The sequence below is a fragment of the Pseudopipra pipra genome, chromosome 3 (genome assembly GCF_036250125.1).
Source record: "Pseudopipra pipra isolate bDixPip1 chromosome 3, bDixPip1.hap1, whole genome shotgun sequence".
In the NCBI taxonomy this organism is placed as follows: domain Eukaryota; kingdom Metazoa; phylum Chordata; class Aves; order Passeriformes; family Pipridae; genus Pseudopipra; species Pseudopipra pipra.
In genome coordinates this window covers 25,316,054-25,343,926 of record NC_087551.1, presented here as the reverse complement: position 1 = coordinate 25,343,926, position 27,873 = coordinate 25,316,054, and the positions used below count along the sequence as shown (strand labels likewise).

At 36.7% G+C, this 27,873-nt stretch overlaps 1 long non-coding RNA gene across 1 annotated transcript; it reads left to right on the top strand.

Moving 5' to 3' along the window:
• The first annotated feature begins 1,680 nt into the window (after positions 1-1,680).
• On the top strand, positions 1,681-18,450 carry LOC135412493 (uncharacterized). Its single transcript, XR_010429688.1, has 3 exons — positions 1,681-1,852; positions 14,658-15,288; positions 18,075-18,450. It is a non-coding gene; the product is annotated as an uncharacterized LOC135412493 (long non-coding RNA).
• The last annotated feature ends 9,423 nt before the right edge of the window (positions 18,451-27,873 follow it).

The window sequence follows — 27,873 nt, the reverse complement described above, 5'->3', positions numbered from 1 at the left end:
AATGAAAAAAAAAAGGTTGGAAAAGGGAGATTCATATGAACATCTTTGAGCTATTAAGCAGAAGGGCTGTGTTAAAGCTCGAGCTCTTTGCTTTCCGGCTAAGAGCTAAACACCAAAACTGCAGTGGCTAATGAAGTGGCAGACAGAGAAAAGAAGGATTTCTGGCATGCCAAGGCAGATGAAAGCAGCTGCACCACAGGATCAGAAGCAGCTGAAATCTAGTCTTGCTGTCTAGCAGGGTTTGCAAGATGTCCTTGTAGAAGACAGGGAGCAACTAAGAGTCTCCAGTAAAGCTGCACCAAAGCTCCATAAATAGAACAGTTATATGCATGTTACTGTGTTTATGTCTTTTGCTACTGGGTGTTTCAGTTTGGGTTTTTTGGGGGGGATCTCTTTCATGAAAGAGTTTATAAATGGAGAAAAGTAGATTATTAAATACCAGGAAGTTTTGTGATATCTATGAAAGTTTATGACTGGGGCTTCAGCCCACTATTTACTACTTACTTTTTTAAATTGAAATCAGGTACTCTTCACTGTCAATTAAGTTCTGGCTAAAGTGGTTACAGAAGTACTAGAGATATGCTAGGTGATGAAAAGACGCTCACAACACTCTATTCTCTGGCTTACCAGACTAATTGATTCCACTACTGACCTGAGAAAAACCTATACGTATTCACAACATGATAGGGTATACATTTTTTCTTCAGCTGTATTCAGAAGCAATCAAAGTAAATTATCTTTTTCTCAGTGGTACCTGATGAACATTCATGAAGAGAGTATTTGGAGTTATAAACTGGATATAAAAGAGTCATCATGCTTTATTGCATTAATGTATGCATGTTTTCAGGGACTGACCTTTGGACTGACCTGTCAGAGGTACAGCCAAGCCATCATCCACTGACAGGCCTTTACTGAGGGAGAAAAATCTTTGTAATAGCATAGAGGAATTTACTAATCTGACATCTAGTTTAGCAGATTAATCTTGGATTTTCTTTGATCATGCCTTGCAACAATGTGCAGCAAGGCAAACCAATCAACAATCATTAATTAAAAGAACAATGAAGAGCAGAGGCTATTTAGTTATGAATGGCACACACTGACTGAATATTATGAGCTCTCAGATGAAAGCAACATCTCCTAAATGACACAGATCAGTACTAGATAAGCTTCAAGATAGCTGTACTCTGTAAGAGGGAGCACTGAAAGAATATTATCACAATCCAGCAAAAAAAGCAAAATGAAATTAGAAAGCTGCCTTTGGGACTTGGTTGAAACAAAGCCCTGCACCGAGATTCATGCCAGCAGGCTTTTGAACACCAGGCAAGCCCTACAGTGGGCACTCATGTATTACCTGCAAACACTAAGATTTGAAAATTCTGATCTCATGAAACAGGTAAATAAATAACAGTGTGACCCTATTAATCTGTCCCAGCCTTTCTTAATGTCAGATGATATAGTACTGCTTGCTAACACAATAGGAGATTATCTTAAATGCTAGACCCAGATGCTCAGCTGGCGTAACCTCATTTTTTTACTGAAATCAGGAGATTTATATTTCTTTACACAAGCTAGAAATGTGATCTTGGATGTTCTGCCACTGAATTTTTTATTTCTTGTATTATGTAATGCAGAAAGTTAAGAACTGTTGAAAAGTCGTTACTCTTACAACAGCTGACTGAAAGTACGATCTGGCTCTGCATTTGTGTTGTAAACCAGGCCTGTGTTCCTACCTGTATGACATTATAAAGAATGACTAAGCTTTAATTATTCTGGGAAATGAAGTGGATATAAAACAAAAGTGAAATGCTTAAGGGCATTTCGTTTTAATAGAAAAAGTATAAGGAAGTTACAGGTGTGTACCAGCTTAAAACTTTATTACCTAAATAATTGCATGATTATACACTTGGAAAATTGTTTTATGCAAAAAAATACTCTTTAATGTTTGCACAGTTTCTTGTGCTGTTTGAATATTGAATGAGATATTTATGGCCAAATGTAAGCAGATCTTGTAGAAGTTCAAAGTACTTATTATTATTATTCGAGATTTTTCTTAAAATTCCCTGTCAACAGAGAGTGCAAAGGTGACCAGTGAATGCCTCCTGAGTGTTTAGGGCAATGAAGCAGCCTGGTAGGTGGGGGGCATTCTGGCACTGTCAAAATTGCAAGCCAAAACTGAAAAGCAGTAATGAGACTAACAAAGAAGAAATTTCTGATGGTCCACAGCTTTTCAGCTAGCAGAGACAGGACTAATAGAGCCAGTGGTTGAAGCAAAATCAACAGTGAGGTACACATTTCAAAAATGTGGCTATTTAAAAGTCTATCTAAGACAGTCTAGATAGTTCACCAAACATAATTTTCAAATAAAGTTTAGCATTTTATAGATAGTTGTGTTACAGCTTAAACAGAAGCTCTTGGCTCCTTGTGTCAGATAGCAAGCAAGCCTGTTTCACCTTGCTAGGCAGAAGATCTGAAGTAAATACCTAGCCCTTCTCTTCCAAAATCTATGATTATTTGTCTAATTTTGATGCCATTTCTAAAGCCATACTGTGAAATGGGTAGAATGGCATTAGCTTACATTTGTCCACTGTTCCTACATCCAAGTATGGTTCCTAGGTACTAGGACATGAAAATAGATTTCTCTTTCAATAGACCATAATTTATCCTTTTTGCTTTTTAATTACTTTTAAACTTGAAAACTAAGTGCACATTTTTTGCCTACAGATACTTTCATGTGAGGCTTAGCCAGAGAGATCTTTACTCTGGATATAAAAAAAACCAGAAAAATCTCTGAATTTACTCTGGATTAAAAAAAAACCAAACCAAACCAAAAACTGTTTTTCACTTCCATTGTGCTTAAGGAAAAAGTCCACTAATTTGAGTTACAAATCATAAACAATATCTGGCCATAATAAGAGCAATTCTATTGGATCTATATTATGAAACCATTTCTTCACATGGGACACCAGCTCATGTTTCCAAACATGGATACCTGACTTTGAGTGCTGCACCTAATCATCCACAAAAAAAAAAGATGAAAGATCTACTTGAATACATGAAATGAGGGCGAGACCTGTTTCTTGAGCTCTTAATGTACAATGTAGGATCACATCCAGGCACCCTTGTTCTCTTCCTTCTTCTTCTCAATCCCTTAATACCTATTTATGTTTATTTGCAACTGGTCCAACTGAAAATAATCTCTGGTTTGAAAACAGGTGAAAGCACAAATGCACACTCTTAGCTCCAGAGCAGAATATCAAACTCTGATGCCTTGAATTCTCTTTACTATAAATTTTCAGGGTAAACAGAATGTGCCTATGCCTGGAAAGTGATTTCCTAAGAAATGTTTATTTAATTTCTGTGTCAGGCTTACACGAGTCAAGCAGTAAACTGTGCAGTTTCCTACTTGCCTTTGAGATCATTGCCAAATGTTCTAAAGCATGAACGGATAAAGTTGATAAAAACAGTTTAGACAAAACAACAGAATTGCAGACTAGGATGTATTTAAGGCTATAAAATACAGTATTTCTGCTAGGGAGACCACCTATAGAGTATCTACTATATTATTTTAAACCACAAGATACAAGAAAGTGCAGAGGTGCCAAATGTGACTGATATGATTGCAGCTAATTTCAATGTGCCAAACCTCAGAAAGAGTTCTCTTCTAAATTCAGCAGCTCTGGCTACATCTCATGGCTTCTCCTATATCTAATACAGAGAAGAACTGTAGAATGGGAAAGGTTTTGTGGCCTGGCAAGCTGCCCTAATTTCATGAGCATTTCTCTATACCTTAAATTATAATTGACTCTTGGAAACTTAATTTCATTTTTTGTTAGAGTAGCTGTAAGAGGCTTTTCTTAATAGGACATTTTTCATCCATATGAAGGTGAAGGCTATTTTTTTCATGTCAGGATTTACCTTTATTGAATAAAAATAAATAGTCACATTTCAATGAATCCACAGAAGGTAATTTTTTTTACCCAGACTCAACACAAAGCACTTAAATTTTTGTCCCAAGTAAAACTCCATTTTTTTTCCTAAACCACATTTTGATTAAAGTTTAATAGTGCATGTTCACCTGAACTTCAGCAGCCACTGTTATGAAAACTATTTTCTTACTTTTGAAGCTTCCTGGAAATAGTCTATATTTTCTTGTGAAACTAGATGCTCTACATACCACAGTTCTGAAACTCTGAAATTAAAATGGATTTGGAGATCATTAGCACTATTTGCAAGGAAGATCCCTATAAGGGTTCTCAAGCTAAGAAATAAATCTTGAAGATGACATCTGATATGCATATTTCAGGAAAGACTATTCAAAAAAATTCAAAAACCAATAATTAACATGGCAACAAAGTCCCATTACTCTGTCACTTAGCAGTTTCTTCAACCACCCCAGCAGTGTTTGAAGGCTATCATTAGAGATGTAGCTCCCCATAATATAGCTGGAAAAATAGCAACAGTTCTCAGAGGAGAAGTAAAGGAAGTTATTAAGAAAAGATAGAATGAGAGCAATTAGAGAGTAAGCCAGCAAATAGATTAGAACTCATAAGCATATAAGAAACTAATCTATCCTAACACAACCAAGATTTTCATCAGTCCTAGCTAGAGAATTCTAAATTGCCCATAGCAATTATGCATTTTATAAATTATCCTAAATGAGGATTTCTAGAATTTTTCTATGACACCATATTACTGTAAATACCACTGCAACACAAAAAGAAAATGTATTCTTGTATTTCTAGATACAATCTAGTCTTTCAGTAACATAAGTTGAAATGAAGGGCATTCAGTAGAAGAGAAATGTTTAGTTTGAAATGTGAGACCTTCAGATAAAACAGATTTTAAAATCAAATTATGCAGAACGTTATAATGCTGATTTACATAACCCTGCGTCTTCTTTCAAGGACTAGAAATAGGTATTTTGGAGCACACACACTCACTTGCTCTCTCTCCTTGACCAAAGGTACATTAGAAAAAGCTGCAGCTTTTATGTATAAGGGAATGAAAGATTTTTCTTGATTTCTGAGGAAAGATAAGAATTCCAAATTTAGGGAAGCAGGAAAGGAAAAAGAAATCTTAAAATGCAGCACTGTAAATATAGGGAAAGTGTTATTTAACATGGTGCCTGTAACACCAGGGTTCTGGGCTTGGCAAACAAAGGTACCCTTCCAGTCCTACACCCCCAGCTGCTACAGAATATTTCTTTGCAAAAATAAAGAGCGTTGTTGCAGAAACACGTGAGCCTATGAAGTTGCTAAGGGACCTGGAGAATCTTGGTTCCACTATTAGAATTATGTAATTCAGAACTGACTTTGGAAACACTTATCGCATGATTGTGAAATCTATCACATGGATCTTACCTCTCTATACAATTACATACTGTACAAGCCTGCAAAAGCTTGTAAAAACCCCAATTTCTGACATTATCCAGCAAAACAATAAATTCACTTCCAAATAATTGAAAAGGACAAAAAATAAAAAAAGCCACTTTTGTGTCAGCTAATGTCACAGAAGCCCTTTACATCATATATGCAGACTCAATGTAAAATGTAAGATCGTGAATCTTAAGGCAACTCATCATCTATGCTCTGCATAGAAAACTGATTGTTTCTCCCCAGCAGCTTGGCCTGGCCAATGATACTGGGCAGGAAAAATCTTTTTGGCACAGTTGGGGATGTATCCCTACTGAGCTTACAAAACCCTGCAGTACAGTATGTTCAGGTGCCGAGGGTCTCTCATTAAAAAAAAAAAAAAAAAAAGGCACCAAACCAAAAAACCCACCAACCAACGAAAAAGACCACTGTATTTTAAAGCAGACTTTTTAATCCCAAAATTGGCTACTTATGAAATCAAAATGAAATAATTTTGTTCTGTGCAAAATTGTCACAGTGAAAGAGACTGTGGAATGGATAGCAATCTGAGGTGCAATTTTCCATTGCATATGTTTTTCAAAGATAAACATCTGCTCAGGACAGTTCACTGTTAGTAAGTGAAAATAAGAACCAGAACTAATAGAGCAACTGCCAGCAGCTTCCAGATCATTAACTATTGTTTATTTCTCCTCATGTTCAGACATCAGACTGTAGTGATGGAAGATACAGTCATTAATTTGGGAGTCATTTCAAGATGTTCCCATAAACACTGAATCAGGATACTGGCAGGCTGCCTAAGAAAACTTGCTGCCAAGATCTTTTTTTTTTTCTTTTTTTGAGTAGTGATTTTTATTGCTGCCATTATTTTCTGCTTTCTAGTCCCTGCAATAGACCAACTACGGGTAGATCACCAGAATTTATACAAGAACTGACTTTTTATACTTTGTTCTGCAGCTACAGAAGGTTTTTGCCCTTGTTAGAACAAATCCTTTAAAAATGTTGCATCATAAAGTATCAATTATTTTGTTCCTGACCTCTCCCATGGCAGCCAAAGGGGGGAAAATTGTTTTTCCATACCTAACAGAAACCTATTAAAGTGACAGGTGAGCTGTCAGAAATAATTAATCTGCAAGATTTCACAGAAAGCATGTCTATCCTCCCTGAAAATCCCATGTTTACAGATTCTATCCCATTTCTTAAAAAATTAGTTAAAAAAAAAAAAAGAAATCCACAATCAGTTTTCTCTATGATAATGCTTGAGTGGAAAAACAGTGAAAGTGCAATAATAGAATAAGAAATTGCTGTAAATAACATCTTAAGCATGAATAGGCTAATACTAATAGGCTTGTAAAGGAAAATATTTGAAATATAGAGGCTCCATATTCTTACATATAGGTCAACTCTCCTGGATAAGCCCACAGTAAATGGCAGAGCTGTCACTGTTCAGGACTACAATTTTTCATACCTCCTGAGACACTGAATACTTGCCAGAACTTTTAGTTTGCATGGTTATTATGCAATAGTTGGATGGTGCATGAAAGCACCAGAAAACCAAGAATTTATTCTTAATCTTACTACAGTAACATGGATGCCCCACTTAATGTATAATGAAGCTACTGATAGTTCATGCAAATGACGACAGGCTAAGCTAAATATTAACAACAGCTTTAAGACTCTCCTGAAGAACTAAAAATTGTACAAATTAATTGAAGTTTATAAGTTTACACAATAATTTTATGACACTATTGATTATTTAAAAAAACGCTGTGCATTACTCTCAAAGAGAACATCTTATAAGAGAAGTTTTTGTCTAGCCAGAAGAGAAAAAAAAAGTAAAAGACAGAAGATTTTAATTTTTTTCAGACTAAAAGTCCAGATTTCCCAAACTTTATCTATGTTCCAGCTCTTATGTGGCACAGATACATTCAGGTTTGAGGGGAAGTGGAGGATGAGGAAAAATAAAAAAAAAAAATCCAGAGTACATAATTCTATTGCTAAGTTAAGGAATCTTATAGTATGTACCAAAAAGTCCTGAGGAAGTCAAAGTTGATTGCTTTAAATGTCAAACAATTATTTCTTTTTTTTTCTCATTTTGAAATAATCAAGAACAACAATTCCCTAGTGTTCTTTTGGTCTGGACATAACTGAATAATATGTGGAACAGTAATATGAGACAGGTCAAGTAAACTGCTTTTATAACATTGTCATTAATTTTAGATTTCCTTCATAAAACCATAGTAATGTCTTCACAGTCTATTTCTGGATCAATAAACAAAGAGACCAAGTTTCTCATCTGATAACCATATTTTTATTGAAAAAGTATGAATTACTAATTTAAATACTTAAAAATGCCCTAGGTTAGGAATGTCCAGCCTTATTAATCCTACATGCCACATCATAAACCCCAAGAACATTACACAATGCGTACTTCATAACGCTAAGAACTCAGTGGATAGGGAGCTCAAGAAACTACTCATGAGCCAGAAACAACAATGCTTCCCCCATAGTTCTTCTGTTTAACTGCAGAATGGGAATGAGCTAAAGTACAAGCAGGCTCAAGGGCCTCTTAGATCTATCATTCTGAGCAGGTAAGGATGAACAGTTCCTCAGGCACTAGGTCAGGATACTCAGCAGCTCAACCCACAGGGTGATTCTATCCCGCAGCAGCCTGGAGCTAGCAGGGACAGTGTAGCTGGCCAAGAGTTATCTTCATCTCAAGAACAGTTCCAAAGGTTACCCCATCTTCACTCCTAGTCTTTCTTTTCAAAGGAACTTCCTTCCAGGATCACAAAAGACCTTGAAGAAGTCTTGAAGCTGTGGTCAAACTAATTAAAGGCTGTTTAACTGTGAACAAGAGTAATATAGCTTGACCACATTAATGGCACCTATTCTTCTTGTTTTCCCATAATTTCCCCTGTCATTAGTCCTAAAAGGTGTTCTTTGTGTGAGTTACAAACAAGAATAATTTGCAACTCTAACCTGAGCCTGGTCTTACATTAAGGAGTATGTTTTTTTTTCTGCGAGAACAGTTTTTACATGCAAGGCTACCACATGTATCAGGCTCCAGTCCAGACAGACTGAGACAGAAAGGCCTGAAGAGTGCAGAGGTTATGTTGCCCATTCACTTGCAGAATGGCTACACAATGAATAGAAATGGAACAAGAACCCCAGCATCGTAGGAGCAAACTCCGTGTGTCCATGATCTGAGGAAAAAGGGTATTTCAGCAAAAATTAAGCTAGAAGATCTTGGTAGGATATTGCCATTTACCAACACTGGTCTCCAAAAGTGTCTTGGTTTGGATCCAGAGGCATTAGTTTAATAATTGCTCAGAACTTTTGCCTAAACCTTCATACTGCTGACCCAAGTAGGGAGGCAAGGCCTTGTGGGTATCGAAACACAGACATCACATTCTTGCATGATATTATCTATGGAAAGTGATGTAGCTTAGTCATGGCAGGTTAACAGACTACAGAAACTTAGACAAAACTTTGTTTGCAAACCTTGTCTGACTAATTTACCTACTACCACACTTCCAGTTTTCTAAGCTGTTAGTCAAGAGTGTGAAAATAAAGATGTCTTTGTAAAATGTCCAGAGATTCAGTGAAGTTCTTATTCCATCAGTACTTGCTAAAGGGAAACCAATGTCATGACAGGTGAAAGCCATGTTGATGTTTAATCTGAAGAAACAGAAGGGAATAAAACTCAGCTTTATCTCATCTTCTGTTTATTCCAAAGAATCTCCTACAAGGGCTTTCCAGCAGACAGTATGCAAGACATGCATAGCAACAGAAATGCAACAATCATAACACTACTGGCCCAGTAAAGCTGTTTGATCATGTCTGGAAATGACTACTTTCAGTTGGCAGGATGACCTTTTAACACTACAAAGTAATTATTATTGTGTTGGAATTATACCATCAACTGGTTAGAAGATACTATTAGCACCTTAGCTTTCTTTAGTAACTTTGCTTTCTTAAGCATATTATCAAGTTCTTTTTAATAATCTTCTATCATAGGACATATAAACAGATTATACCTCCCAATGACTTCAAGTCTTCAGCTGCACTACTTATGAAGTATGAAAACTTTCTGAAGTATGAAGACTGTCTGAGAAATACAAACAATGAGCACAGACATTCTTTCAATCCTTATTCTTAGATATATGGGAGGTAAATGGTTTTAATGAAGTTCCCCAAACCAGCTTCTGGTATTAACTACTGGCCTCTGAGGAATGCACTGAAAATTATTTGCCACAAATATTTATCTTTATAGAGCATCCTAATTGGTATCAATCTAAATGTTTGCTACAGAATTATTACAAGAAAAGGACGAGCATGTCACAGTATTTGCCAATACTCTTTAAAAATAAAGCAGCTTTGAACAGACAGAATTTAAAAGAAAACAAAGTGAGATAAAGCTTAACCATACAGTCATACATTTTTGCCAGCAATTTTTGTAGAAAAATCTTTTGAAGATGCTGGGATTTAGTTGTACTTTTAAAGATATTTTAGTTTTGTTTTTCATTTGAATTTGATGTCTAAAATGAAGTTAAGACTTCAAAGGAATCTTTTCATTTGCATGAAGTTAAGCATTTCATGAACATGAGACTTACATAGAGCAAGTATTTGACCCATTTTGTTGGATTATACCCACAGTAAATTTGAGAGTTAATTCTGATGGGAAAAACAGTGGATTTTGAGAACAGAAATTGCTCAGGATTTGTAAGAAAAAAAAGAAAAATTATTTTATTGCATTTTACTTGTTAATGAATTGTAAAAATACAACCAATTGCACAGGACTTTAAGATTTTCTTTTCCTCTATTGGTAAGCTTAGTTCATGTTTAATTAATATAAGCTTAATTATTTTTTATTTATACACACATAGATCTTAATTGTATATATAAATGCACACATACATACACACATCACAACATTTTATGCATCTTGATACAGTTAAGTGTGAGTATTGTTTGAATATTATGCATACACAAACATAGAGACAAAACTTCAGGATATTATGATCTGGCTTTCATTCTATTGAAAGCACGGCAGGTTTGTTTGTTTGTTTGTTTCTGTCTAGTATTCTGGGATTTTTTTTTACCACAGCTACACTTTTGGATGTGAGCTTCCTTTGTATTTCCACAATCAGATCAGACTTGAATGCTTTAAACTCTCCTTGAGTTTTCTCACTACAGACATTTTTACTGAGTTTTCTTGAGGTATAGCTTTCAACTTTGCTTCCCATTCAGAAATTGGAATTCCTCCTTAATTTAAGCCCTTAAAAAATTATCATTGTCGTAACATGCTTTTAAAGACATGCTGCATTATCTGATTTCAATAGCTAAAGTCACTGAATATACCTCTTTTTCCCTTTCTGTGCCAGTGCAAGTCAGAAAGCAGAAAAACAGTTTCTCTTTAACAATAACCAATTCAACTATGCAACCCATCTTTTTTAATGTCTTTTTTTTCCTGCAGAACTCTGTCCACACTAATTTTCTCCATTCAAGGTGAAATTTAGAAGCCAAGAAATAATCTGTTCCATTGAAAACTGTCCTTGAACTTTTTGTAATTGAACTTCAGGACTAAAATAGAAAAAAATTCCAAAAGGAAGGATTTTTTTTTAATAGTCTAAACAAAACAACAACTCCCTCTAGACATTGCTTGAATTGTCCAACTCTCAGGATTAAAATATAAGCTATACAGAGAGATGCAATATTTAAAGAGTTCCAAAAAAGTATCTGGAGCACTGCCATTACAATAATCAAAAGAAAAAATTACTCAACTAAATATATTTTATAATATAGCTAATGGCAAATACAGCAGTAATAAATGAAGCAGCAACACTGCTTAATCAGAAACACACTGCACAGTACTGTGACAGGGGTTTAACATATTTATTAGAGGAAAACTTCTAGGTTAACCTAAATATCCTTAGAGGCAGCATTATCAGAGGATTTTACATTATTCTCTTCTCATTCTTATTATAGTTCTCCATTAGGCTATAAAAGAGTTAACAAAGCACTAAATCCCTCAAGAAAATCAGAGTAGAAAAATAAGAAACCAGGTAGGAATGGAATCCAAGTTATGGATGCACTGATCAAACTAAAGAAAATTAGAAGTATTTGGAGAAGTCATTCAATTCCAACAACACCAGTCACTGTTGAATTTTAGCATATTTATCTGAAGCATCTACCTCTTGTGGCATTGCTCTTCAACACCATATACATAGCATTTTGGTGTTGATTTTGGGTTTTATCCAGTGGAATTTGGTTACATGTATGAACTTGAGTTTCCAGACTGTTTTCAGAAACCTTCAGTGGGTGCAGAGAAAATTCAACAGGCTCTTCCTCATGGGTCTGTTTAAGCTTAGTCTACTGTGATGGAAGATAAGTCTTTCCTCAAAAAGTTTGACAATTGTCATTCAACACATTATCAGTTACACTTAAATATTTACTTTCCTTTGGTAAGATGATTGTTCTGAACACTGCTATCTGATCATTCAACAAGGAGAAAGTTGTGAGAAAAGGAAAAGACTCTCAGAAGAACAGATATTCTTGTAATCATCTTTTACAATCTATTCCTAAGTTATAACATTTTTTCCCATTCAAGGCAAAGATATACCAATAGGAACACACACAACTTACACTGCCCCATCAGGAATGCTAGTTTACTTCAAAATATTCTATGTATGAAAAACACTTAGAAGGACCTGTCTCTAAGTCAGCTTGCTTCATGGTCCTTCAGCATCAGGTCAAAAGTGTCGTTTCATATTTCCTGTTCTTGTAATATACATGTTTCTTGACATAGTGATAATACTGTGACCTAACTGAAAGCTCTCTGGATTCTATGTTCAAGTCCTTGGATCAGGTTAGAGAAAAAGCCAATAACCCTTAAGTCCATCAAGAGTAGAACTGTTCCATTCCTATTTTGACCCTGTGAGTAGACAGAATGGCTATAGACTTCCAGATATGTGCCTTATTTTCAATTCAAATAAAATCATTATATGGGCATATTCCCATATGTATTCATTTAAATGTAAAGAATAAAAGTCAATATTCATTGATTTATAGTGGTCTGATCTTGTGGCAATTCTGAAACAGACTCAGTAAAATGGGTGAAATAATCCTAAATCACCAACATAAAAGTCTGTTGCTATACTTCTAAAACTTCAGAATTTCAAACCTAACTTATGAAAAAAACCCCAACACATTTCATAGCAAACAGTTTCACAGTATATATAAGTCCACAGAGAAGATCAAGGAGTTTTCAGAAAAACTAAATATGGAACACTTTTTTATTTTATTTGTACTTTTCCAAAAGATATTTTTTGCAGATTTGTGCTGTTAAATTGTGACACAGAAAGTGTGAAATCATGCACTGCCAGGACTTTTGAGCAACAAAGTCAAACTGAGGACAAAGTATTTGTCAAATTGGTTTCTCAGGAGCCAACTAAAAAAAAAATCTAAACCAATCAAACAAACAAAAAAACAAACAAACAAAAAAACCCCATAAAAACCCTACCACAAAACAAATAAACAAACAAAAAAAACAAACCAAAGCAAACCAAGAAAAAAGAACACTCACAATTTTTGTAGCTGCTTTCATGAAACCAGGAATAACACTAACTATCAGGTTCACTATCAAGGGCCAACCACTCTCAGATTATGTGGTGTCACAGCAACATACACACACACACACAGAGGTGACTGCTTTTAGCAACTTTTGCTTAAAATTTTATCTATCAAACATTTTCAGATTTTATGAAAACCATCTCTGTGGTACCAGCAGACATTAGAATAATCTTTGTTCCTTCATGTTAAGTCACCATAGGAGTCAACAATTCAGTGTTCATATGAAATGCATTCAGATACATTCTTTGTGTCCTCATACAGCACATCACAATGGTTTAAGTGTATGAAACTGTGACTTAGCACCTGTTCTTACACATCGGAATGACAAAGGCTCTTTTGACCAAACACATATTGAAATATAGACAACTCTTAGAGCAAGAGGTTGTGGTTTTGATCCCTCTATGGGCCATTCACTTAAGAGTTGGACTCGATGAACCTTGTGGATGCCTTCCAACTCAGAATATTCAGTGATTCTGTGTAACTCTGAGAAAACGCAGTGTCTTTGCAGGAACAGTCACACACAGCACGAACTGTTACATAAATTTGCCAGTAATCTTTACTTCTTTATAGATCAAAGAAAGTTTTTCCCATGAAACTGTAACTGCTACTATCTCAGTTTGAGACAAAAAAAAAACCCTCAAGCATCTTCTCAGACAACACAAGTAGGAATGAAACTGGGCAGCGTGAGACCTCAAAAGAGAATTTTTATCTGGGGAGTACACCAAGCCAAGATTTCTCTCCAGATGAGAGGAACTCTAATATACATTCCAACTACAGTATTACAATATGTTTTTGAAATTAACAAGAAAAAATGCAGTTTTATCACGGTTAGACATAGCCAAGGTATTAATACTAGAGAAAGTAACTGCATACCAGCAGCAGCATTCTGCCCTAAAATAGGCTTAGGTGCAGAGCTCTGTCTAATGTGGCAGAAATAGAGCTGACTTGGCACCACCTGAGAAATAAGTTCACTCTCTTTGAAAGAAAAGCTATTATAAATATCAAAAACTCATGGTCACTAGAGCTGAACAAAAATCTCTAGTGTTACCTGAAGCAAGGTTGAGACCGCCATGGAAAACTTCTGACTAAGATTGTAACATAAAGATGCCAAAATACCTCATCTGTCACACTGGTTTGTTCATGTTTGTTTATACTATGATTTGGCAAAGCTGATCTAGTCCTGTAAGTACTTCTAGTATTTCCTCCATAGTGGGTAGCAGAATAACAACTTCATAATTATGGTACTCACTCCTGTGTGAGTAATGGTAGAGTTTTCCTATCCCTGATGCTTTGAATCCAGCATATTGTTAGAAAACAACACTAATTTCCTTCACACACTTAGGTTTTGTATATAAAATCTTTTTGCTATAAAACCTTTCCTACCTCAACAGCACTTAGTCTTGCTCTTCAGTTCTATGTTTATCTGCAAATATTAAATATTCCTCTTTAACTCTTTTGAAAACATATTTCTCCACAGTATCTCTGCTTTCTATTGCCTCTTCAAAATATGAGGAGAAAAATGCTATTATCACAGATCTGTTTTCTCCAGTAATATTCTCTACTTTTGCCATCATTTATCAAGGTGATCAGTTTTGCTCCTCACCTTCCAAGTCACATAGCTTGACCATATTTCTTTTTTAAATTTTTTTCCAGGAAATTTGGTGAAACGTACACAAGGACTTCCCAGCAAGTTTTTGTCCTCTGCAAAATCTTCTGAGTGGAGACAATGATTAACTATACTATCATACAGATATTCTATTGCCTTATTTTCCAAAAGTTGCAGTTTCCTTAAAAAATAATAAGAAAAATTATTTTCTGGAATACTTTTAAAAGACATTGGAAATCCCAAACCAGTTCTCAACATTTTGAAATATGGTTTTAGTTTTCATCTTGCCTAAGTTCTTAATTTGGTTCCTTAAAACCTGATATAATAGCATATTGAGCAACATTTTCCTCAATCAGCTAAACAAAAATGCAGCTTGTTTAATATATGATTAAGAATGCTTCCATCTCCTCTCTCTAAAGACCATAATTAACTAATATACATATGACTTCATTACTTTGTCTTCTCTTTATGCCGCCTGGACAATACAAAGAGAATCCAGCATCAACATTACATCTCTAGACTGAGACCAAACCGTTGCCACCCCATTACTCACACACATGCACTCACTACCAAGCCTCAGGCGTGAAGGATTGAACTTTGGGAAAATGCAACACCCAGGACTCCATTACGACTTGTCTCTTCAATTCAAGGGAGTCTCCCCACTTGCCTAGATATCAGGTAAATTTGTGAACCTCAGTATCCAAACAGTCTTTAGTCAGCTCAGATGGAAGGATAGGTTGGTCACAAATCAGGCAGGGAGTCAGGAACACAGATCTATACTCTTCCATACAATTTGATGAAATAAAAATAATTTGGAGTTGGCACAGAAGAAATGTGTGCTAGGAGGTTGTTAGTTTCTATTCTGATGTCTTGGTAGTCAGGAAGAAGCCAGTGAAATTAATTATCCCAAGTCTAGCTAACTGTTTGAGGACTACCAGCCAAATAGAATTTTAGGGCTGTGCTTAAGTCTGGTCCCTAACAGTGTCTGTGAGGCACTCTGAAAGCAGGACAGCTTGGCTCTGGAGACTTAGAAGCTATAAAGTTAGGGGTGGTTAATATTGAACATGATAATATTTGAGGATTGGATGGGGATGATGTTTCTTGTAGCAACTACATGTTGTAGTGTTTCTGCAGAAGAACATATTTTTTATCAACTGTAAAAGGAGTTTAATAAAATCATACTCTGACTTATTCACCTAATATAAGAGGCCTGGAGTGGACTGCAGAAATGCCTTCTTTTGGGTGTATTATGGTACTTGAGACTGGAACATATTTTATAGCCCTCCCTCATGACAAAGTAGCCAGAAAAATCCTACTTTTTACTGTGGTAATTCCACTAAAAGTGTGCAGGCAAAATTTAGAAAAATAATGACCTGGTTGCAACAGATTTAGTATCTGTTGTTTGTTGTATCTATTATATTTAGTATTTCTCTTAGCTGGACAGTCAGAACCTTAATTCTTAATAAGCAATTTATAGAGGCCTATGGTGGATTACCATAATAAGAGACAGAATGACTCATAATTAAAACACTATTGTCTAGGGAAGAAAAAAAAAATACAATTGTGCCTTGTCACAGATTTCAAATAAACACATTTTTGAAATGTTCCCAGGTTTTCTGCTTGGGATGTTTTATCTCTTCCTGAATGTTCAAGACTACTGATGTATTTTACATTGTTTATGCTAGGCTAAAAGCCAGAACTAGCTTAGTTTGCATACTTCAAAGTCACTGCTTTAATTTACTCAAACTGACTCTGGCAGACAAAAGAGAGGACTAGAGTAAACAGTACTCACACACATCCCCACCCCCTTTTCTACCCACATAAAAAAAATAAAAATCAGTAGTAGTCCACTATAGCTTTCCCCTATTCTTACATTTCCAGTGAGCTGAGCTTGTATCTGCCATTGGGGAAACACAGCTAAGACATGTACAACACATACTTAAATTTAACACATTCCCATGGCAGCAACGAACAAAGCAGTCCTTCCCTTCAGGAAAATCCTGGACTTCCATTCCCCAGGTCCCTGAGCAGTATAGAATTTAGAAGAAAAACAGGAAACACATGTGGAAACCAGATATAACTGACCAAACCTAGCTATTAAAGTAGCCCAGCCAGTAGCTTTTAAATTAATAATCACATCTATCTATGTGAGGCCTGACTAACCCTTCCCTCCCCCACCAGCTATTCATACTGAAACATGTAGGTAAGTATATTTATGATCTTAAATATGCAGAGGAAAGAAACAGGAGCTAGTGAAGTATTTACATACATCTTAAACTATGAGAGCTTATAATTTTTCCTTGCATTTTTGTAAAAGGAATAAATATAATCTGCAAAAAGTTTAAAAAAGACTAAATTTTTGATCAGTAAGAGCATGCACACACAAATAACAAATGTTCATATCTGCTTCATTAATATGAAGCATTACACATACATATAATTTCAGATACATACATTCCTGTTCAGAAGCGAATTAAAGTAACAGGGTAATATTTTTTTCAGCAATGGAAAAGTTAGTCATAGCCATAATGATTAGTGTTGTGGGTTTTTCCCAATCTACCTTACTCTACGATGATCTCTGATTTTTGAAAAACTCTAAAACAATCTATGTAATCTTTGTTTTTTATATCTCAAAGAGCACCTTACAATGGAAGATGGAACATTTTTCTGGTCCTCCAATCCAAGTGGTATAGATGCTACATGTCATATGATGCTGAAATAAAAGATTTTGTAAATATAAAAACTCTCAGCACAAAAGATGCAAGTGCTGATAACACAAATCAGATTGTACACGTGAGCTGAGCTCATTTTCACACAAATATTGCTTTCCCATGTGTACTTAATGAAACATCAGGAAAAGCATTCAGGCTTTTGAATAGTGCCATCTATAAAACACAGTGGGACTCTCAACAAAATGTTGTTTCCCCGGAGTTCTGCTGCCAAGATCTTCAATATACAATAATCTTTCAATCTTATGCCTGTGACAAGCAACCTGAGGGATCCTTAAGTTCATATCCAGCCTTTTGGGAAAATCAAATTCCCCTCTCTGGATGCTCAGAAAACTTAACTCCTCTCAGAAGGGATGAGTTCAATAAGTAGTTCTAAACTAACAAAATTTTAATAAAGGGGAACAAGAATGAAAAATATTTACAATGACCTCTGATAGGCAAACAACCCTTGTTTTCTCAAAGTACAAAAATAATATTTCAAGTACTTGTCTCTGCAGAGTGACCTCTATGGAAGCTGGAGTTCCCCTGCTTTCTGCAGTTACTTCTCAATGACAGGATTTGGAAGCCCTTCTGGGTATTGAACTGGGGAGCTCAACTCAATTTATGTCTCTTGGATATCTCTTAGCCATCTTTCCCATTATTTGCTCTATGGTAATTTCAGTTTTTCTGCATAAATGTTGTGGCAAAAAGTTCTTGTTATATTTTTAAAATATATTTTCCTCTTTTATATTGCAGCATTTCTTCATCCAAAAGCTTCAAGATATGGCAGTAGAACAAGTCAGTAACCCAGGCACATTGGGCACAGCTGTCTCTATTTTCCCCCAGACAAGGTACTGGGGAACAGAAATGTCCTAAAATGCTGAACAGTATGTATGTCTGACCTCTGACTCATTCCATTCAGTTGTCCTAACTTACCAAGAAAAGCTGAAAATACATTTGTCCTCCAGGTCTCCATCCCTCTGTGCCTCTCCAGGATGGTTTCATCACTTTTTTTAACTCACTGGCATAAGTTTTTGGAGTCTTACTGAAATTAAAAGAGCTCTGTAGATGTGCAGGTGTATACCAACACAGAATTTATTACCTGCTAGCTATCTAAAGTGATTAATATAATCCATAAAGTCAGAGTCATTAATATAATCCATAAAGTCAGAGGCAACCTTTATTTCTTCTTCTGCAGTGCTGGTTATCCCTCACTTAGCAAAATATCCTGCCTTCTGAACCTTTTTACAGTGTCCTTCTCAGGGTGGTTAATCTATTTTCACTTAGAATTAATGCCTTGGCAAACAAGTCTGTCACAGAATTCCCCGTAGCACAAAGACTTGCCACCACTGGAAGCACGAGAGGTCTGAGGCACTGCTTTATCACAGTGAGGATGACCTGTGGTTAACAATAACTCCTAAGAAAACAAGCCCTAAGAAAGAGGGAAATGAAGCATGGATTTTGACAAGAACGGCACAAACTTCAAATTACGTTCTGCCTAAACATATGGGTTTGGAGTGAAGGAAGGCTCTTTGTAACAAGTCAGGAAATTGATGGTACTCACTGAATGTAGGGAAACCAGCTAAACCAGTGGTGAAACGTTGGATACAAGAATCAAGAGATGTAGCTATGTAGAGAAACAAACAAAATAACAAAACAGTCTTACTGGCTGCTTGGTGTAGTCAACAAATGGCAGGACAACAGCAGATACTTCAAATATCTTGAATAAAGTTATATTACAGGACAGGTTTGCTGGGCCTGACTCTACCTGTATTCAACCTCTGTTAAAAGTGCATAAAGCACAGACATTTATCCAAGACTGTACATCCCACAGACTAGCATATAACAACCATCTTTCCTGGAGTCAAGTTGGGCTGCAAAAGCATACATGAATTATTTTTGCCTGGGGAACCTTTAGTCCTGCTTTCATCACACGGACAGAAGGGCACCACCACCATGAATCTAAATTAATCATTTGGCTCATCATTCTGTTTTGTTTAGGTGTTATTATTTACTTCTCTTTTCACACGTTTGCAAGAAATACAAGCGCCTTGGGTAGGACAAATAAAAATGGGCAAGAATTTTCTTCGCTGATAGTAGTCTACCTAATCAGAAAAAAAATTTCTTGTAAACTTTAGTCTTGTAAATTCAAGTCCCTTGGGCTCTCTGTTCACTATGACCATGAGACATATAAGTCTTGCTCTTTAATTTTATGACTCAAAAAAAAAAAGGTCAAATAAAAACAAACAGGAAAAGTGTACTTTGTTGTCCTGGCTCATTGCCTTAGTGGTTTGGTTGCTAAGAACAATGAAATGCTAAAAGGGCATTTATACCACAGAGATCCTTAGCACTGGTTCTGCTTTTATTGTACTTACTGAAATAGAATGTTTAATCTACTTTATAGAAGTAACCTCCTCACATACACTTTTTGAGATCCACCATAGAGACCCATTTATTTTTGGCATTATATATCCAGACATACACTGCATTATAGATGCCTTATTCTCCTCACATACAGAGAAATAGTCTGGTCTAAAGCAGCTGAAATAGGCACCTTTCCATTTAAAGAAGCTTGGTTAAAAGAAATTAAGGAAGAAAAAAAAAAAGAAAGAAGAAGAAAAATAAGAAACATTGTGGCATTGTGAGCTTTGACTTAATGTGAACTTTCCTATATTCCAGTCATGAGATTTAACCAAGAACAGCCTTGGGGATATTATGATGGGAAAAGCAAAGTGTGGTGATTGCGTTGGGAATATATTAGCTGGAACGCTGTCTCAGCAGCTGGCGAGCAGCCTTTTGAAAACAACGTTATTCCAAGAACTATATAAATAAACAGAGGCCTTGGGAATTTTTATCCATCCAAAAAAATCTCTTTGCCAAGCCAACCATTACCCAAACTTTCTCTATATGTGTGCCGCACATGGAGGGTACTTTATACAGAGTAAGAGATGACTAATTATGCCTGCCAAATGCTTTAAGTTTGTATTGGGCAATGGCTAATTTGCAAAGGGGATGAAAAAGACAGGGGTGTGGGGAAAATGGCTTTTCCAGAGGTCTAACCTAAAGTAATTATGCAGCTAATTATTAGTGGGCTTTGTTACTACTGCAGATCATCAAGAACTATATTTTGCATTATGTTCACAGGGCCTCAGGTGACAGTTCTTGTTACTGAGTAATACTCATAAAACAATGCCCAGAATGACAAAGCATTACACTGCAGCTCAGAGAAGTCCCCAGAACCTGAAAAATCTTGCATGTTAAGCAAATGCAATCTCAGTTGACCGGATGTAGAAGGACACCAAAGACTCTGTAAGACAGCTGCCTTGTCACTCTAGGGGATGAAAATCTGCTTACTCCTTTCTGAGGCTTCCTGCTCAGTGTGGAGTCATCTATCCCTCCCAGGTCCACCCAAAAGAAATTTGAAATGCATTTTGTTGCACTAATTGCTATTCCTAATAAGATTTAAAATAACAATCAGCATCAGTATGGACTTCTATAGATCACAAGGTCAACTAGAAAAAGCAGTACAATTATCATGAAAAACACAGAAATAGGTCAAAGCCACAGCTCTCCAGAGGCTGTGGCATTGCTTTGCAGATATCCAATCCTTTTTATTCTTATGGTCCAAAAGAGAAAGCTTTAAATATTGAGCAATAACAGGCAAGAGACGTTACGAACAAAAAATAGAGCCATGGTGACAACAATGCAAGCAAAGTGTTTTGAGAGTATTTACCTTGATAACAAATACTTTTTTTTTTCAGTCCTTATTTTAAGTCCAGACTTTTTTTGTCCTACTCTAATTTTTTTATTGGTAGATGAACTTTTCAGCAATGATGTAAGTCCGGTAGGACTAACATTTGTCAGTTTTACTGTTGAAAATATTTAAGCATAAAGAACAATAAGGAGGGCTTGTGATAATCCTATATTCCTGTGAAACATAAATTAACACCACTTACAGCTATTGACACAAATGTACAAATAATCAGCACATTCCTTTGACCAAGTCCTCAGTTAATCAACGCCATTATGACATAATTTATTAGATGTTGGAATCTACAGGCTCTTCTATTTCAGAACTTCTAGGTACTTTACAAAGATTAATTAATTTTTATAAAGCCCATGGGAAATTTACTCCTGCTGTACAGATGTGGAAACAGACATGGAGAAGTTAAGGGATTTGCCTGAATTCATATAGGAAACATGAGTCAGTTTGAGAAACAGAACTTGTGCCTTTTCCTTCTCTCTTCACTTTAATTAATTGTCAAGTAATAGCAATGAAAGTCATATAACATCATAGGGCAGCAAAAATGGAAAAAAAGAGAAAAATATCTCCACTAAATATATTTCAATAAAACTATGGAAAAATGGGATCTGACCTAAGCAACAAGTTTTTTGGTAATTCATAATGATTTATGAAAGTTCAATGGATAATAAAACTCCCAAAGTTTGTGCATATGGAAAGAATAATAAGAGTGTATCACACAAAGCAATTCAACATTCAAAATATTTCTCATACCACAAAAACATCACTTGTAAACCTTCATAGAGTGAATCATAAACACCAGGTATAATTTAATTATGCTCAGACCATGCATAAGTAGATGAATATTTATCCATTTCAAAATATTTTATGCTTTTATTATAGTTATATTGGTTGGACTAGAAAATTGCTATTCATAAGTCTAGAATCTCCAGGGGCTTGAGAAAAACGGTTTGTTTAGGCTGGTGCAGGTGCTGTGATTCAGCACAGTAACACACAGGCTGCTCAAAGGCTGTATACCAAGAATCCATGGCTTCCTTCCCAGTGACTCAAGCCAGGTTTAAGAAACCGTAAAAATGAATAGAGCAATAAATCTCCACCTACTTTTAAAAATTATTTACCAGGAACTTCTCTTGTGATGAAACACTCTGGTATCCAAAATGACACTGACACCTTCAGGTTTATATGAACAGGCTAAAGTTCCACAGCCTGGCATTATATAACCCTAAAAATTATGGCAGAAAAGGGGGGAAAAAAAGAAGAATATCCATAGGACAACAGGACTTAACCGAAGCATATGAGTAGCACCTGGCAATGTGAACAATGTGAATGAACATAGTGAAAAACTGATACGAAATTATTTTCCCTAATCTGTTTCTTAGAAATCAATTCAGAGTTTTGAAATGGCTTTCAATTTTTTTTTTTTTTTTAATTCATTAATTTCAAATGCAAAGGTTTCCACAAAAATACATGCATCTCTGAAGTCAGCAGTAGCAGCTTCGGAAGTTCATTTTCACAGTGATTTCACAGGATATTCTGAGTTGAAAGACACCCACAAGGATCATCAAGTCCAACTCTTCTGTGAATGGCCTGTTAGGGGATCAAATCCACAACCTTGGTGCAGGACTTTCTAAATCTATTTAAATAAAGAAAAAAAATTCCAAGACTGCATGGATTCACTCTGGTATTATCATTTCCTTTCTTAAGCCTTCCAAATCTGCAAATGTACACTACTTAAATGACATGGCCGACAGGATGGATGATGTTCCAAGACCCCTGTCTGCAGTCTTGGAACATCAGCAGATGCTGCTTGCCGCTGTGGGGAAAAAATCTGTGCAGCCAAAGCTCAATTGGATTGAAGCTGGACAGAAATGTAGGGGACAATAAAAAGAGTTTTTTCAAATATATTAATGGCAACAGGCAGTATAGAAATATCATTAGCCTGTTACAGGATGAGGATGGTCACCTCACAAACAGGAACAGAGACAAGGCAGAGGTGTTTAATGCTTTCTTTAGCTCTGTCTTCAACGCAGATGAGGGACCAAGGGGTCTCAGTGCCCCGAGCTGGAGGACCATGACTGCAAGGATGATCAACTCCCGTAATTGTGCACGATCTGCTGTTCCAGCTGGATCCCTAAAAATCTATGGGGCCTGAAGGGATTCATCCCAGAATCCTCAAAGAGCTACTGATGTCATCGCAAAACCTCTCTCGATGATTTTTGAGTGGTCTTGCAAGTCTGACTGGAAGCTGGTGAACATTGTCGCTATTTCCAAGTAGGGCAGGAAGGAGGACCCCGGGAACTACAGGCCTGTCAGTCTCACTTCAGTGCCTGGAAAAGTTATGGAGAAGATTATTCTGGGAGGTATTGAAAAACACCTGAAAGACAATGCATTTAATCAGTCACAGCCAGCACGGCTTCATGAGAGGAAAGGTCTGCTTATCAAACCTGATTTCCTTCTACAATAAGGTAACCCATCTAATTGATCAAGGGAAGCCCATTGATGTAATCTTTTTAGATTTCAGTAAAGCTTTCAATACTGCCCCTCACAGGATCTTTGTGATCCAGCACACAGCTGGATAAACACATCGTGTGGTGGGTGAGCAACTGGCTCACAGGTAGAACTCAGAAGGTAACAGAGAATGGGGTGACATCAGACTAGTGATCTGTCACTAGTGGGGTTCTGCAGGGCTCCATCTTGGGCCCTGTGCTCTTCAACATCTTAAATTACTTGGAGACAGGACTGGAAGGGATACTGAGCAAGTTAGCAGGTGACACAAAACTTGGACGAGCTCTTGACTCTCTCAAAGGCAGGGGGAGAAGAGGGACAGACATTGATCTCTTCTTTTTGGCAACCAGTGATAGAATCCGAGGGAATGTCCTGAAGTTGTGTCAGGGGAGGTTTAGGTTGGATATTAGAAAGAGGTTCTTCACCCAGAGGGTGGTTCGATGCTGGAACAGGCTCCCCAGGGAAGCGGGCACAGCAGCAAGTCTGACAGAGTTCAAGAAGCATTTGGACAATGCTCTCAGGCACAGGTTGTGACTCTTGGGGACAGTCCTGCGATGGGCCAGGAGTTGGACTTGATGATCCTTGTGGGTCCCTTCCAACTCAGCATATTTTGTGATTCTGTGGTTCTGTGAAAAGTGTACAAGAGAGACGAATTATTTACATGCAAATTGCTCAGAAGCAGCACTACTCGACTGCTCCCTCCACCAGGTTTTCTCAACCAAAAAGAACCCCTACTTTCCGGAATAGACTTCCTTCTCCCATCCCATGACATAAGGTGGTATAGAACAACCTCTGTGTCCTAGCCATGTCTGTTCCTGGTTACTGCAAAAATTAACCCTATCCTGGCCAGAACCAGGACACCTTGCCACAAGATAGGACCACTTCCCTACATTGCCCACATCTTGTTCTGGATTCAATGGTCCCTGAAGATAACAGAGTTACATGAAGAAGAGGAGCAGTATGAGGGAAGCAGGAGAAAACTATGCTCTAGTATCAAAATTACCTTCATCAAGGACAGCACAGAAAAAATACATTTTATGGAAACATATCACTCCACAGCTTTCCCTAAAGAAATGGATCACAAAAGGACAGTGATGTTGTCATTTTGGCACTTTTACTAAATTCCCTTATATTTTCCTGTAGAACCACCTAAAGATCACTTGTGTGGTGGCATTTCTGTGAAGAAATTAAAGCAACAGATAAACAGTCTTGTTATTATGGACATTTTAGAACAAGTCACTGACAGGCAGACCAAAGTCACCGTCAAAATAGCACACAAAATCAGCAAAAGCAATATTCCTCAGCAAATGGCTGAAAGTCTTCCTCAGACATTTCTTTACCTACAATTGAAGACTCCAGAAAAAACTCACAAATTTTTTAACCCTCATATTTGTATGCCTTTTGGCAGGTAGGAACCCTACATGATAAAGCCATATGTGTGCCGGATTCATTGGCAGACACAAACAGTTCTGAATGACACTGAGCAGAAGATAAGCAGAGATGTCAACACAGTGGAAGAGGAGGATTTCAGGCAGGCAATGCAACTACAGAACACATTTTCAGTTTTGGTTTCCTGAATTATCAAGAAAAGCCTAATGGCCATCTTGACTTTTACATTCCTAATATGGCATAGTAAATGGTATCTACTGACTCCTTCAACAACAAAAAACCCCAACACCCAGGATGTCATTCACTGTGTACATTGTCACGCTGGCACTCTTTAGAATCTAAAATGGACTGTTAAGGAATTGCAGGTGTTGTACATATATGCCATTCACAATGCATGCAATTTTTTTTAAGATTTGGTAGTTCAGACTCGTGTGACACAAGGTCTTTGTAAGGCTACCATGAATGATGCCAGAAAGATTTAGTTATCATAATAGGAAGCTTTCAAAACAAACAAGTAACAGCTAAGGATTTCAATCTCATTGTAAAGTATTACGACATGACCATTCCTGAATGCTAATGAACACAAACTAGGAGCATAGATTTACAAAATACTTATAAACTGCTTGCAACAGAAACAAATTTATTGCAAAACTTCTTTCTCAAAGCCATCACTGTTGCATGCATAAAGATTAATCACTATCTTGATTATCTCCAATTACCATATCCATGTGGAAATCTGTCTTCAAAATGCCTTTGGTATCAAACAAAATGTCTTTACAGAGAGTTTAATGAATGAAAAAATGTCATTTGGATAGTAACATGAAATACTATCTCTTACATTTCTTACTTTCTGTCTAGAGCAGAAACACCACATGAATGCTCCACTCTCACAAGCCACAAATATTCAGTGTATGGCAAACCCAGAAGTCTTGTCGGGAACTCAAACACTTTAACAGAAATTAGAGGGTGGAGCTTCAAATCAGAGGGACCTGGTAAAAGCTGTGGCCTGGCCCAGCAGAAAACTTACAAAGTTCAACAAGAGGTGAAAAGCTCTGCTCCTGGGGCAGCAGCACGGGCTGATTTGGCACCTGCTGAAAACAGCTGGGCAGTTACAGCAGATGCCAACTACGTGCGAGGCAACAGTGCACTTCCATGACAACTAAGCCAAACTGCACAGCTGGGCTACATCAGGAGGCACAGGGGCAGCAGAGCAGTGGAAGACACTTTATTGTTCTGTACAGCACTGGTGAGGCTGTAGCACTTCATCCATCTGTGAACGCCTGCTCCAGGAAGAATATGGGGATTTTGAAGAGGGTCCAGTAACAGGCTCCTAATGTGGCCAGGAGGCTACAGCATGTGGCCTTGAAGTCTTAAGCTAACTAAAGCTGGTTTGATGCTCATGCTTTGAGAAGAAAGTCAGACTGGATGACCTTGAAAGGTCCCAGTCAACCAACATTTCCATGATTGTGACAAGTGATTCCTCTCTCAACATATGATTAGAGAACATGCACCATGCAGGATAGATATAATCATGCAACAAACAGCAGCAACAAGGGGAAGCACACTACTACTGCATACTGGGCACCTTGGAAAAATTGAAATATAGCTCAATACTAGGAGATCAACTCATAGCAACAGGGTATCCTTTGAGATTTGCATTCTTGAGAAAAACTCAGTGCTAAAGTGTGTGTGTCTATAAGGTCTAGCATGATCAATAATGAACACAAAGTCAAAGAACACATCATCTGTTCACACACCATCCATAAAGAACCTCTAAGTAATAAAAAACACCCAAAAAACCCTCTTATGAGACATTACCTAGCTGCACACACTTTAATGAGGGGGGTGGAGGGTGTGTGCATGCACATTGTAGAATATTTTAAGCAGAGACTTCAAGGTAATAGGAAATTGAGTATGTATAAAAGATCAATTTTCTGGATTTTTGACATTCTATACCTCGTGTAAGACAGTGATCCTACAAAATGTTCCAAAAAAGTATCTAAAATTCATGAAGTTAATTAAACTCTTCTGATTATTAATGTGCACTTAGATGTAGAACACCTTCATAACAGTGGGAGACAGAAACTGTTCTTCCCAAGACAATTTTGTGGAAATCTCCTGAAGAGATTTTCCTTGACTCCGCTTTCTTTCATACACTGTTCTTCAACACGTTCTCACAAAAACATCCATGAAAGAGCTTTGTGAAAAGAGTACTTACAGAAAACTCATTGAACTGATGAAAATGATTAAGGAGCACAGAAAACTGCAAGAATATTAGGAATACATCTCTATTTTCCAAAGGGCATTAAACTACTCAGAATTATACAGCTGCAAGTAAAGCCCAAAGGTATCTACCCCAATCACATTGTATCCTGACCTGTTAACAGGAGTAAACTACACTGGAAAACACTTATATTTGTCCCCAATGTCTTGTACAGTTTCCTCTAAGCACGATAAATGCAAGAATCTGCACAGCACATCCATATAATTAATTTTGCAGCATTTTGAATGACTACACAAAAATAAGAAGGATTTAAAATTTTCACTTTTCCTCTTTTTCTTCACCAGAAGAAATAAATTCCTTACAAACTTGTAGCTCTTGAAGGTGGAACAAAGAAAACCAAATTAAGGAACTTTGTGGTTTGTCTTTCAGAAGATAGCAGGTAGAAAAGGATGAGAAATTCCTTTGCCATTCATACATACCATACCTAAAGGAAAGTGTGAATCAATGTTTTAATTAAATATCAGAATCACTTGCAAAAAAAAAAAAGAAAAAAAAACCTTCCAGATCTTTTTTTTATCCATTGTTTCATGTGAGCATAAATATTAGTGTTACATCAACAAATTTTAAAAAATTTAAGTAGCAAGGAGGACAATGTGAATAAACAAGATTTGACT